We start from the raw sequence: 12,264 nt of genomic DNA, 5'->3' as shown, positions 1-12,264 counted from the left end.
ATCAGTTGAGTATCTAGACACAGTGTTCACTCCCCAAACAATAAATAATGCCTACGAGACTTTCTGCACACACCATGGCTGAACTGCCTTCACTACAAACCTGATTCATCAAGTCACAAGGCAATTACGACTAAATGATATCTCAACTTAAAAAAGGCAGACTCAGCGAAATGACGTCGCCGCCGAGTAGCGCCGCAGATGTTGAGATAAGTGAGACGCAAGACTTCGCTCTCACACAGTATCTGAGCATGTGCACGGGTTCACTTCGCGCTGTTAAAGCGTGGTGGACAGGGCACCAAAACAGCAGAGAAGTTGAGCCTCATACTTCAACGCTCTCAGTTGTTTGCGGAAATTGGCCCACTATGCTGTTTACTTTCTGCATGTACGTCAGTCATATCGCTGAGTCTACCTTTAAAGTAAGCAGAGTTTCCTGAGTCCAGAATAAAACAAATTCAAGCTTCTCAGAGGACGAGGAAAGTGACATATGTTCCAAATTCCTCCCAATCCCCTCAAAGCTTAATATTTTCCCCAGTCATCAGCCGCCGTGGCTGCAAGAAGCTTCCCCCTGCTATTGCGAACCGGATCAAAACCACTGACAAAGCCATCGACCCTGGAAACAGACTGCCGTGACATATAGTCCCGGGTGGCTCAGTTGGTGGCGCGTGGCACTTGCAACGCCAGGGTTGTGGGTTCGATTCCAACGGGGGACCCGCGTGAAAATGTTTGAGCTCACAACTGTAAGTCGCGCTGGATGAGTGCGTCTGCTAAATAACAAACATAAATAAATGAACGTCTTTGGCCCTTTGAAGACCCACTGACAGGTACCATCCCAACAGACACCACATCTATTACACCCTGTCTCCACATAGGTCCTCTAACAGACACTTCGCTCTCATTCCTATGAAGCAACCTGCGGTCACCATTAACTCAAACTGGGAGCACTGGTTGGTTAACCATTAACTTCCTTGTTGTACTATTTCCCATAAAGACCCAGTCTATCAACCACCTCACTGATAAAGGTGTGGCGTCTCTTAAATGTATATTGTTTAAACTCTGGCACGGGAATAGAGGGGGAAAGGAGTACGACAAAGCATTTCGAAGATCATCGTTTGTCCATTTCCAATGTGACATTTCAGTTATTCTCGTGGCTCTGCCTATCTAACAATACGCACTATTTGGATGCTTTGAGAATGACTCGTGTGATGTCTTTTTGCCATCTGTTGTTATGACAGTTTGGCTCCTTTAGATCATATGGATGGTACAGACGAAACCAAAGTCTGGATAAAAACATTGAAGCCTCTGGATCTAGAGATGAAGCCACGGGTACTATTGTACCTGATCGGGCCTCGATCAGGTACAAACCAAGGCAAAATGCAAATCCCCAAGCCTGTCATGAGTCATGACAAAAGGCAGGATATGAGCTGAGAGATAAACACTCCACAAAGCAAATGGAAACACTTGGTATAGTATGAGAGAAAGACAAAACAGGAGAGTGGATGAGAGAGAGAAAGAGAGAGAAATCTTAAGAAAGCTAGAGAGAGATACTACACAGCCACCAGCATCTATCTTTAAAATGACCTCTGCCCAGAAGTTTTGTTACAAGCTAATGAATACAGCTATGATACAGAGGCAGTTATAGGGCATGGGAAAGTGGAGAAAGAAAGAGGGGGGGGGAAGAGGAAAGACAGACAGACAGACAGACAGACAGACAGACAGAACAGCACTGTATCAGGAGAACCTTTACTTGGACAGAGACCGGTTATTTTTACAACCCACTAGTCACCCAGACAACTGGAGCAGCTATATCTGGACTCCAACTACAGTATGAATAGAAAGTGGCCTTATATACCTAAACCTAAATACCAACACACTCGCGGTCTCAGCTGATTCTCTGTGCAGACCAGAGGTTACTAGCCCTGCTCCTACAGAGCAAATGTGCTAAACGGTGTACAGGATTTTTTGTTCCAGCCCAGATCTAACATACCCGCTGTTGTGATCGGACCAATCTACTACTCACAAAGACCTTGATCGGTTGAATTAGTTGACTTAAATGTTGGGCTGCAGCAAAAGCCTGCACACCCTGTAAGATAGACACAAGAGTCTGTGAGCAAAAGCTACAAGTGAGGAGAGGTTGAAGGATTGAGAGTCGAACACTGTCATCATTATGTCTGTCAAGTGGTAATTCTCATCAAACGTAATGTCATTCACAACTCGGCATTAAGAAGACAAGTAAGGACCGTTCAAGCCTAACAGAGTGGCATTCTACCTCTAATATGCTAACAGACAGAGAGTTGCTATTGTATCCATATGGTTGTATTTGAAGAGAGTACACAGATGGTTTGGGTAGTTGGGAGTCGCCAATGCACACACTGTATCCTTTATCATGCACGCACTGTATCCTTTATCATGCACGCACTGTATCCTTTATCATGCACACACTGTATCCTTTATCATGCCCCCACTGTATCCTTTATCATGCACACACTGTATCCTTTATCATGCACACACTGTATCCTTTATCATGCACACACTGTATCCTTTATCATGCACACACTGTATCCTTTATCATGCACACACTGTATCCTTTATCATGCACACACTGTATCCTTTATCATGCACACACTGTATCCTTTATCATGCACACACTGTATCCTTTATCATGCACACATTTGGTCTGCGGTGGTGTGAATTGCTGCGGTTGCGACATGGCTAAAAGAGACTTTCACACAACATGCAATTCAACTCAGGTCAACTTGCCTCTACACAAATACCTTGGACGACTGCACCGTGTTACATTCTCTCGCCCTTTTTTTTAAGCAGGAAGACGGTATTACTGATTGAAACCACTCTGCTAGCTCACAAGACAGTTATCACAGGTCAATAAATCAACCCAAAGTGGCCACACACAAATGGAAATGCATGTGTTGCACACACACAGCACCTCATGTTCTGCAATGGCTGCCATCCACATCTGCCCTGTCTGGCCAAAAGCTCCTTCAGTTGTTTGTCAGTCATACCACGCCAGGTAAGCTATAAATCCTTTCAGACATTTGCCCTCTCACACACCAGACACATATTTCCCTACACTTCTATATATTGAATATTTTCTATATAGGCCTTCCAAGGAAAGAGAACAGGTGACATGCACCTGTACAGTCACAACATTAGCTAATTCATGTCACTATAATAACATAGTCACAACATTAGCTAACTCATGTCGTTATAATAACATAGTCACAACATTAGCTAACTCATGTCGTTATAATAACATAGTCACAACATTAGCTAACTCATGTCGTTATAATAACATAGTCACAACATTAGCTAACTCATGTCGTTATAATAACATAGTCACAACATTAGCTAACTCATGTCGTTATAATAACATAGTCACAACATTAGCTAACTCATGTCGTTATAATAAAATAGTCACAAGATTAGCTAACTCATGTCGTTATAATAACACAGTCACAACATTAGCTAACTCATGCCGTTATAATAACATAGTCACAACATTAGCTAACTCATGTCGTTATAATAACATAGTCACAACATTAGCTAACTCATGTCGTTATAATAACATAGTCACAACATTAGCTAACTCATGTCGTTATAATAACATACTCACAACATTAGCTAACTCATGCCGTTATAATAACATAGTCACAACATTAGGATAGATAAACCATACCATCATAATAACATCTAAACAGTTGATAAAGTACAACCACAGCATCAGTTAGTGAAATATTGAACCTTAGTATAGGTTAGCCCCATCTTGCAAGTACTGTGGTTCAACAGGCCTACAGGCCTTTTGACGGGCTCTTACACAGCCTAGCTAAGGCCAACAATACACAAACGATGACACAATACATCAGCTATGAAGTGAACCTCTATGATCTTCAAAATAACAGACCTCTTTACTGTGCTTCTGGTCAATGTTTGCAATGTTTTCATTCGACTGAAAGCATTCTGAAACACACACACACACTTCTCTAGTTTGCAGTCAATTTGTTTAGTCTGCCCCGAATGTATTGACATTACAAAGTTGCAGGGAGGGGAGAAGAACAAACACAGAAGTCCTCGTTGCCGGCTCTCTCAGGGATAACGAACGCAAACTGAGTCCGAGGCTAACTACAGCAGCAATAGACACAGAGACGGCATGCTGATAATGCTGATGACATTAGGTTATTAGCTTTATTGACTAACTGAGTATAACACTTACTGTTGTAAATGACAGTTACTTACCGTGCTGCTAGGAGTATCCTTGCATTGATTGGACGCAGGTGCCGTTGCTAGGACAGTCTCTCCTTGAGAGTGAGTGAGCCCGAGTCAAAAACCAATGGCCTCTACAGCTGCTGCTTCTCCTGTCAGCTACCTTTAGCCCTCATCCAGTGTGGTGTCCTGGCTGAGAGGGAGAGAGAGAGAGAGGGAGAGGGAGGGAGGGAAGGCAGGAGGAGGTGGGGTTATAATGGAGAGAGAGGTGGGGGAGGGACAGCGAGAGAGGGTGTGTGTGACAGACAAAGAGATTGTGTGTGTGTGTGTGAGAGAGAGAGGGAGAATGAGAGTGGAAGACAGTCTGTGAGTCAGCACTTGTACACGCTGTTGTATTGCAGCTGCAGGCAAGGAATTCCCTCTCCCCTCTCTCTCTCTGTCATACTATCTGGCTCAGTCTGGTGCTCTGGTCAGAGCCATTCATTTGCGTCAGTCAAATCAGACATCTCACTTTCTGCTTTACACACAGCCGTACACTAGCCAAATCAAATGCCTTACTCAGGCACTAGTTTATTACGCTACAGTTCAACATACCTACAGCTATTATAATGAATGTGTTTTTCTAAAAAGTAGAAGATACCGGATTAACAATCAATAATGCTCAAATCGGGTCATAATCAAACCGGTGACGTGCAACCAACAGTCAGCAGATAAACTTAGCTCCTGTTGTTTGGTCCCAAAATGCTCTCTAAATCCGGCTTATAGCTTTTAGAAACAATTATCCATTGTAGTTTGACAATTAAACTAACCGGAAAACTAGGACACTTCGGCTACATGCCGATGGCATATGGTAGGCCAACATCAGACTATGCTCAATAAAAGGAAGGCACTGAATATGAAATGCATGAATACATCATAGATCTGTGAACACAGAGGCTTCATTATTTGGCACAGACTCTAAACCAGTTGTCTGGTCATGAACTGTTAGGCTATTTATGGAAAAGTATCACAACTTAGAAAAGGCATGTTCTAAGTTACAGCTCTGAGTAATAAGGGCTGCCATATAAGGGCATTTCTATTCAGTCATCAAAAATTGTGGTGAGAGCACCACCTCCTGTTGTGTCCCCGAGCTAATACAACAGGATGCAGCCAGCCTAGGCTACAGTGACAATGACGTTCAAAGAGTGAGGTGACTGGATCTGACATACAGTGACTTTTTTGATTGTATCTGTATCTAAGTGCTATAGTATATTCCAAACACCCATCAATATGAAGGGTTGGTATAGTCAGTGTCAAGGGTGGTGTTGGATGGTTCCAAGGACCAACATCAGTTGTTTAACAAGATCAAAATGCAGTCGATGATAGAATAGGGTCATATACACCTATTTTGATAAACACATTTTTTCAAAACATGGCCACATGACCACATTTACTGGTAGGGAAGCACCGCTACAGGACACATGGACTGTACCCATCAAATTGTAGCCCACTATAGTTACACCAGCAGGGGATTTTCAAAGACCAACGTTACTGTTTGTTTGAAACATTGTTGCAAAAATGGTGTCGCAAACCGTAACAATGTGGCAAACAGAAACATGACCAGTCCTGTTTATAGACTATTATCCTAGTCAATATTTATCTGCCCTCTGCCTATATCCCGTTGTGATTTTTTCGTCCACTATGAATCAATTACATGTGAACTAAAAAAATGTCACGTTTGGGGTAAAAGGGAAACGTTAATTATCGACTTGAATTGTCGGCAACCGGATGGGTGCGATTCATTTGTCAATTAGGCCTAACAAAGATTAGATACTGTTGTCGTGATACGATCCGATCTGCCTCAGCCAATTTTCCAGTTGACCAGCTAACGTTACATCTCTCTTCGTCTTTTCTGCTGATAATTCATTCACTATGCTGCAACTGAAAATGGTGACAGTCGTGTACAATGAGTTCATTTGTCCTACTTCATTGAGGTAAATAAAGTGTTTCTTTTGAGAACATTGGCAAAGAGCACAGGCGTTTTGCATTTCCACCGACAACAAAAGGGGCAGGGATCCTACCATTTGATCCCACCCTGTGTGAGCCTATGGAAACATCGCTTCATCAAGTTGGTCACCCTTTCCTTTGTTTAGAAGAAGATAAATACCAAAATACAACTATCAACAGAGATGAGATAAACAAGTTAACAAGTTTATAGAGACTTACGCATTTGCTTTTACCCAAGTTCTTCAAGGTCGTTTGTCGGCAAAACTTGACAGGAACTTTTCCTCCGGACTTCGATCTGTCAAAGCGCTGGGTCCGTCTGTATTTGGTCATCTTGGAAGCGAAGCATTATGGCACATGTAGTCTCACGTGTAACCTCCTTGCTTAGCTAGAATACTTTGAACCAGTGGCCCCCAGGAACATTAACAGACATGATGAACACCACAACAATTCCGCATTCATGCGCAAATTTGACAAATATTTTGTGAAATTGTATGTATTACAAATGTCAGTGTTCAGAATGTGTCCCAAATGTAAATACATGATGTACACACAGACCATGTTGTTTGATTTCAACAGACAAAAAAATATGATAGAAAAGCAACCCAGTTGAGGACAGTGTCACAACACCTAAAAAGTCCCCCTGCAGTTTGCAGCCCAGCCATGTTCAAATTAGAGGCAGTCCAAACCAGCAGTCACATGAAATGTATTTTAGTCATGTCCTGCTGCTCTATGGATCATTTTGGTGATAATATATCTGACATATCAGGCATTCATCTAGTGGTTAAAGGAGACAGTCAACCTGAAGGCTGCAGATTACAAGCATGAAGATTATGAATAAGCTTGACCTACTTCCTATATGACATGTTGATGCTGTTTATTGACTTTCTTAGATATGATTTATGGTTATATTCATACTTATTTTTGAAAGATAAGATTGGAAGGATTTAATCATATTCAAGGGTACAAATGGGTACAGATATATATTGTGAGAATATTGTAAAAGACCCATTTGCTGTGCAATTGTACCACTCCTCCCAAAACAGCAGGAACACTTTTGGGCTTGATGTTTCTCCCATTCTGAAGATGGGCTTCATCTCTCTCCTACTCTATATCTAGATTCTCCCACACTCCTTAAGATGCCTACACTGAGTTGGAGCAACAAATGATAGACTATTTTAACCCCCAGAGAGAACCACCAAACCCCTTAGGGAATGCATCCATCTGACCCTAAACAACACACACACACACACACGCACACCAGAGGGGAGGACGCCTTATAATGGCTGGAATGCAGTCAATGGATTGGAATGAACCACGTGTTTGTTGTGTTTGATACCATTCCATCGACTCCATTCCAGCCATTATGAGTCGTCCTCCTCTCAGCAGCCTCCACTGACACACACACGGCGGCGCTGATATATGGAGTAAAGCAGTATTTGAATGTGCAGTGTTTTGATGCGTAGGCTACTGTCTACCTCTAGTGGCTAAAGTCATGTACAGAAATGTACAGTAAAAACACATAGCAATGCATTGACTATTCTTGATACACACGGGAAACTTACCATTAGCTACAGTGAAAAACCCAGCAGCATTGCCGTTCTTAACACAAACCAGTGCACCTGGCACCTACTACTATAGCCCGTTCAAAGGCACTTCGATTTTTTTGTCTTGCCCATTTACCCTCTGAATGGCAAACATACATAATCCATATCTTAATTGTCTCAAGGCTTAAAAATACTTCTTTAATCTGTCTCCTCCCCTTCATCTACACTGATTGAAGTTGATTTAACAAGTGACATCAATAAGTGATCATAGCTTTCACCTGGATAGTCTTTGTTAGGGAAAGAGCTGGTGTCCTTAATGTTTTGTACACTCAGTATATATATATATATATATATATATATATATATATATATATATATATATATATACACTGCTCAACAAAATAAAGGGAACACTTAAACAACACAATGTAACTCCAAGTCAATCACACTTCTGTGAAATCAAACTGTCCACTTAGGAAGCAACACTGATTGACAATACATTTCACATGCTGTTGTGCAAATGGAATAGACAACAGTTGGAAATTATAGGCAATTAGCAAGACACCCCCAATAAAGGAGTGGTTCTGCAGGTGGTGACTACAGACCACTTCTCAGTTCCTATGCTTCCTGGCTGATGTTTTGGTCACTTTTGAATGCTGGCGGTGCTTTCACTCTAGTGGTAGCATGAGATGGAGTCTACAACCCACACAAGTGGCTCAGGTAGTGCAGCTCATCCAGGATGGCACATCAATGCGAGCTGTGGCAAGAAGGTTTGCTGTGTCTGTCAGCGTAGTGTCCAGAGCATGGAGGCCCTACCAGGAGACAGGCCAGTACATCAGGAGACGTGGAGGAGGCCGTAGGAGGGCAACAACCCGGCAGCAGGACTGCTACCTCCGCCTTTGTGCAAGGAGGAGCACTGCCAGAGCCCTGCAAAATTACCTCCAGCAGGCCACAAATGTGCATGTGTCTGCTTAAACGGTCAGAAACAGACTCCATGAGGGTGGTATGAGGGCCTGACGTCCACAGGTGGGGGTTGTGCTTACAGCCCAACACCGTGCAGGACGTTTGGCATTTGCCAGAGAACACCAAGATTGGCAAATTCGCCACTGGCGCCCTGTGCTCTTCACAGATGAAAGCAGGTTCACACTGAGCACATGTGACAGACGTGACAGCCTGGAGACGCCGTGGAGAACGTTCTGCTGCCTGCAACATCCTCCAGCATGACCGGTTTGGCGGTGGGTCAGTCATGGTGTGGGGTGGCATTTCTTTGGGGGGCCGCACAGCCCTCCATGTGCTCACCAGAGGTAGCCTGACTGCCATTTGGTACCGAGATGAGATCCTCAGACCCCTTGTGAGACCATATGCTGGTGCGGTTGGCCCTGGGTTCCTCCTAATGCAAGACAATGCTAGACCTCATGTGGCTGGAGTGTGTCAGCAGTTCCTGCAAGAGGTAGGCATTGATACTATGGACTGGCCCGCCCGTTCCCCAGACCTGAATCCAATTGAGCACATCTGGGACATCATGTCTCGCTCCATCCACCACAGACTGTCCAGGAGTTGGCGAATGCTTTAGTCCAGGTCTGGGAGGAGATCCCTCAGGAGACCATCCGCCACCTCATCAGGAGAATGCCCAGGCGTTGCAGGGAGGTCATACAGGCACGTGGAGGCCACACACACTACTGAGCCTCATTTTGACTTGTTTTAAGGACATTACATCAAAGTTGGATCAGCCTGTAGTGTGGTTTTCCACATTAATTTTGAGTGTGACTCCAAATCCAGACCTCCATGGGTTGATCAATTTGATTTCCATTGATCATTTTTGTGTGATTTTGTTGTCAGCACATTCAACTATGTAAAGAAAAAAGTAGTTAATAAAAAGATTTAATTCATTCAGATCTAGGATGAGTATTATTCCCTTTATTTTTTTGAGAAGTGTATAATATGCCATTTAGCAGATGCTTTTATCCAAAGCAACAGTCATGCATGCATACATTTGACATATGGTTGGCACTGGGATCAACCCCACTGCCCTGGCTTTACCAGCAACGTGCTCTACCAACGGAGTTACAAAGGACATTACAGATTTATCACACGTACTCTGTCATAGCTGTTGCATGTTAAACAATCCGATTTATAGACAATATTATTATCCATATTAATCCACCCAAAAAATCATTGGTACTTGAACCTCTCTACACTATAATCACTTGAACATGTTTTAATGTAGCAGAGTAGCCTAATTCTGTCTTGTGGGGTGAGATCCTATATCGCTTCCCACTGTCCATTCTTCCACATTAAACACAAGACTACAGTGTCTCACATTGGGGAAACAGCCATTAATAATTTACAACACTCTCCATCAATCCAGCCAGTGAGCCGATGGGGCTGGTCCGGTCCTGGACTGGCGGCCTCATCCTCTCCCAAGGACAATGGGGCCATTTCCTGTCGGGTGTAAAAGCAGAGACAGTGGAGTATTGTGAGGCAGGACATCATATCAGCCAGCCATGACCTTGGAGTGAAAGACTGACTCAGTCATATACACTGAGATTCATTGGTCCATTTGCTTTGAGGTCGGAGAGGGCTGATTGGTCACTGGCACCCAAATGCAGTCATCAGAATGTTCAGATGACCCCCTGTGTAGAAAGTTCAGAGCAGTTACAAGCCCTACTACAAGCCAATGAATACATCTGTGATATCGCGTAGAAGGAGGCATTGTGGTGTGTGTGTGTGTGTGCATGCGTGTGTGAACGCAAGAGAGAGAGAGAGAAAAAGGACAGAGGAACAGGGTGTGTTATGCTTGCCCATACAAGAAAACCAAATGGATGTTCTGTTTTTGATTCTGGAGAAAATCTTTTGAAACTCTACCTCAATGGTCGCATTTTAACAAAGAGTCAATACCCGTATTTGAAGGCCCCAAAACAGGTGGCAAGACAGAGTCAGAAACCCACATGAACCCCACACTTTAATTCCTCCTGGCTAATATTCAAGGACAAGGCATGCAGTGTTTAAACAATAGGACCATTCATCTCACTGAAAATCCTACGGCCACTTATCCACAATATCCAGTAATCTGTAAAGAAAGCTTAGCAGAGTTAATGATATAGAACTGATTTGAAACAAATGAAGGGCATTTTATTATTGTAATACACAATTGTAATCATGTTACACAGCATCAGAATGAATTTAAAGTGAGTTCTTGTGATATGAACAATCATGTGAACTCTTGAGCCAAAGTCTAAGTTTTGATTCACGAATGGACCGGTCAAGCCAGATCTCAACTTTGGGAGAAATTGCAGGTTCCCTAACCAGAAAGTTGTCGATACATTCTTCCTAATAGGTTTACATGTTAGGTTCTAATAGGTTCACTCACAACGGCAATTTACTAAGAGTAGGCTAGGCAACACAGACACAAAGTAAATAAGCTTGTGACGAGAAGTGTCAATTAGCCCTAATGCTTTCAGACATTCGTCTGTCAACCACACACATGCTTTTACACCCAGACGCATGGCCTATATAATCAGCAGCACTGACCCAATATGCCGTGCCACCGGCCCTGGCCCCTGTCTCATCCAGGCTAGGGGTATAGAATATGGCTGTCACAATGGACAGCTAGCTGCTAGCCTGACAACAATACACCCCGAGGCAGGATATGGACTGACCTATTTCAGTCTGTCATACAGCATTGGAGAGAGAAACACTTTCCACATGCTCACCTTCTCTCTGTCACTTTCCTCACGTAACCGAATACTCTATCCTTTCGAGACTCCTAACACCATGGAGGATGTCACTTTGAATTGTTATCCACAACTTACTAAAACTCTCTCCGTGCCCACTGAGAAAGTTTGTTTTCTTCAAAAAGACAAAAGAGAGCGCGAATGTGAGTTAAAATTATGGATCCAGATTTATCTGGTCTCTTGCACTTTCTCCTTCTCCCTATCTCATGACCTTAGATGGGTGTCTAGCAGGAACAACACCCCATCCTCACGGTCTTGGATGAAGTCTGTGTGATTTTCCTCAGGAAAAAAAGCAGAAAAAGCTGACAATAAAAACAAAGCAAAAGTGCCTGGTTACATTAAATCCATGGTGAATGTCACAGATGTTTGTGGTTTGTATGAGTGTATTTGTGTGGGCTGTCTCCATGGTGAAAGTCACAGACGTTTGTGGAGTGTATTTGTGTGCAGTGGTGTAAAGTACTTAAGTAAAATACTTTAAAGTACTACTTAAGTAGCTTTTTGGGGAATTTGTACTTTACTTCACTATTTATATTTCTGACAACTTTTACTATGACTTCATTACATTCTTAAAGAAAGTAATGTACTTTTTACTCCATACATTTTCCCTGAAACCCAAAAGTACTGGTTACATTTTTAAATACATAGCAGGACAGGGAAATTGTCAAATTCATGCACTTATCAAGGTAACCTCCCTTGTCATCCCTACTGCCTCTGATCTGACGGACTCACGACACACACATGCTTTGTTTGTAAATTACGTCTGAGTGTTTGAGTGTGCCCAGGCT

General features: G+C 42.9%; 1 pseudogene; it reads right to left on the bottom strand.

Moving 5' to 3' along the window:
* LOC115103755 (trafficking kinesin-binding protein 1-like) overlaps positions 1 to 6,543 on the bottom strand; it is a 44,533-nt pseudogene extending 37,990 nt beyond the window's left edge.
* Between the last annotated feature and the right edge of the window lie 5,721 nt (positions 6,544 to 12,264).

Source organism: Oncorhynchus nerka, linkage group LG21, assembly GCF_034236695.1.
Source record: "Oncorhynchus nerka isolate Pitt River linkage group LG21, Oner_Uvic_2.0, whole genome shotgun sequence".
Taxonomy (NCBI): Eukaryota; Metazoa; Chordata; class Actinopteri; order Salmoniformes; family Salmonidae; genus Oncorhynchus; species Oncorhynchus nerka.
Note: the sequence above shows the minus strand (reverse complement) of the source record. Positions and strands in the feature narration are given on the sequence as shown.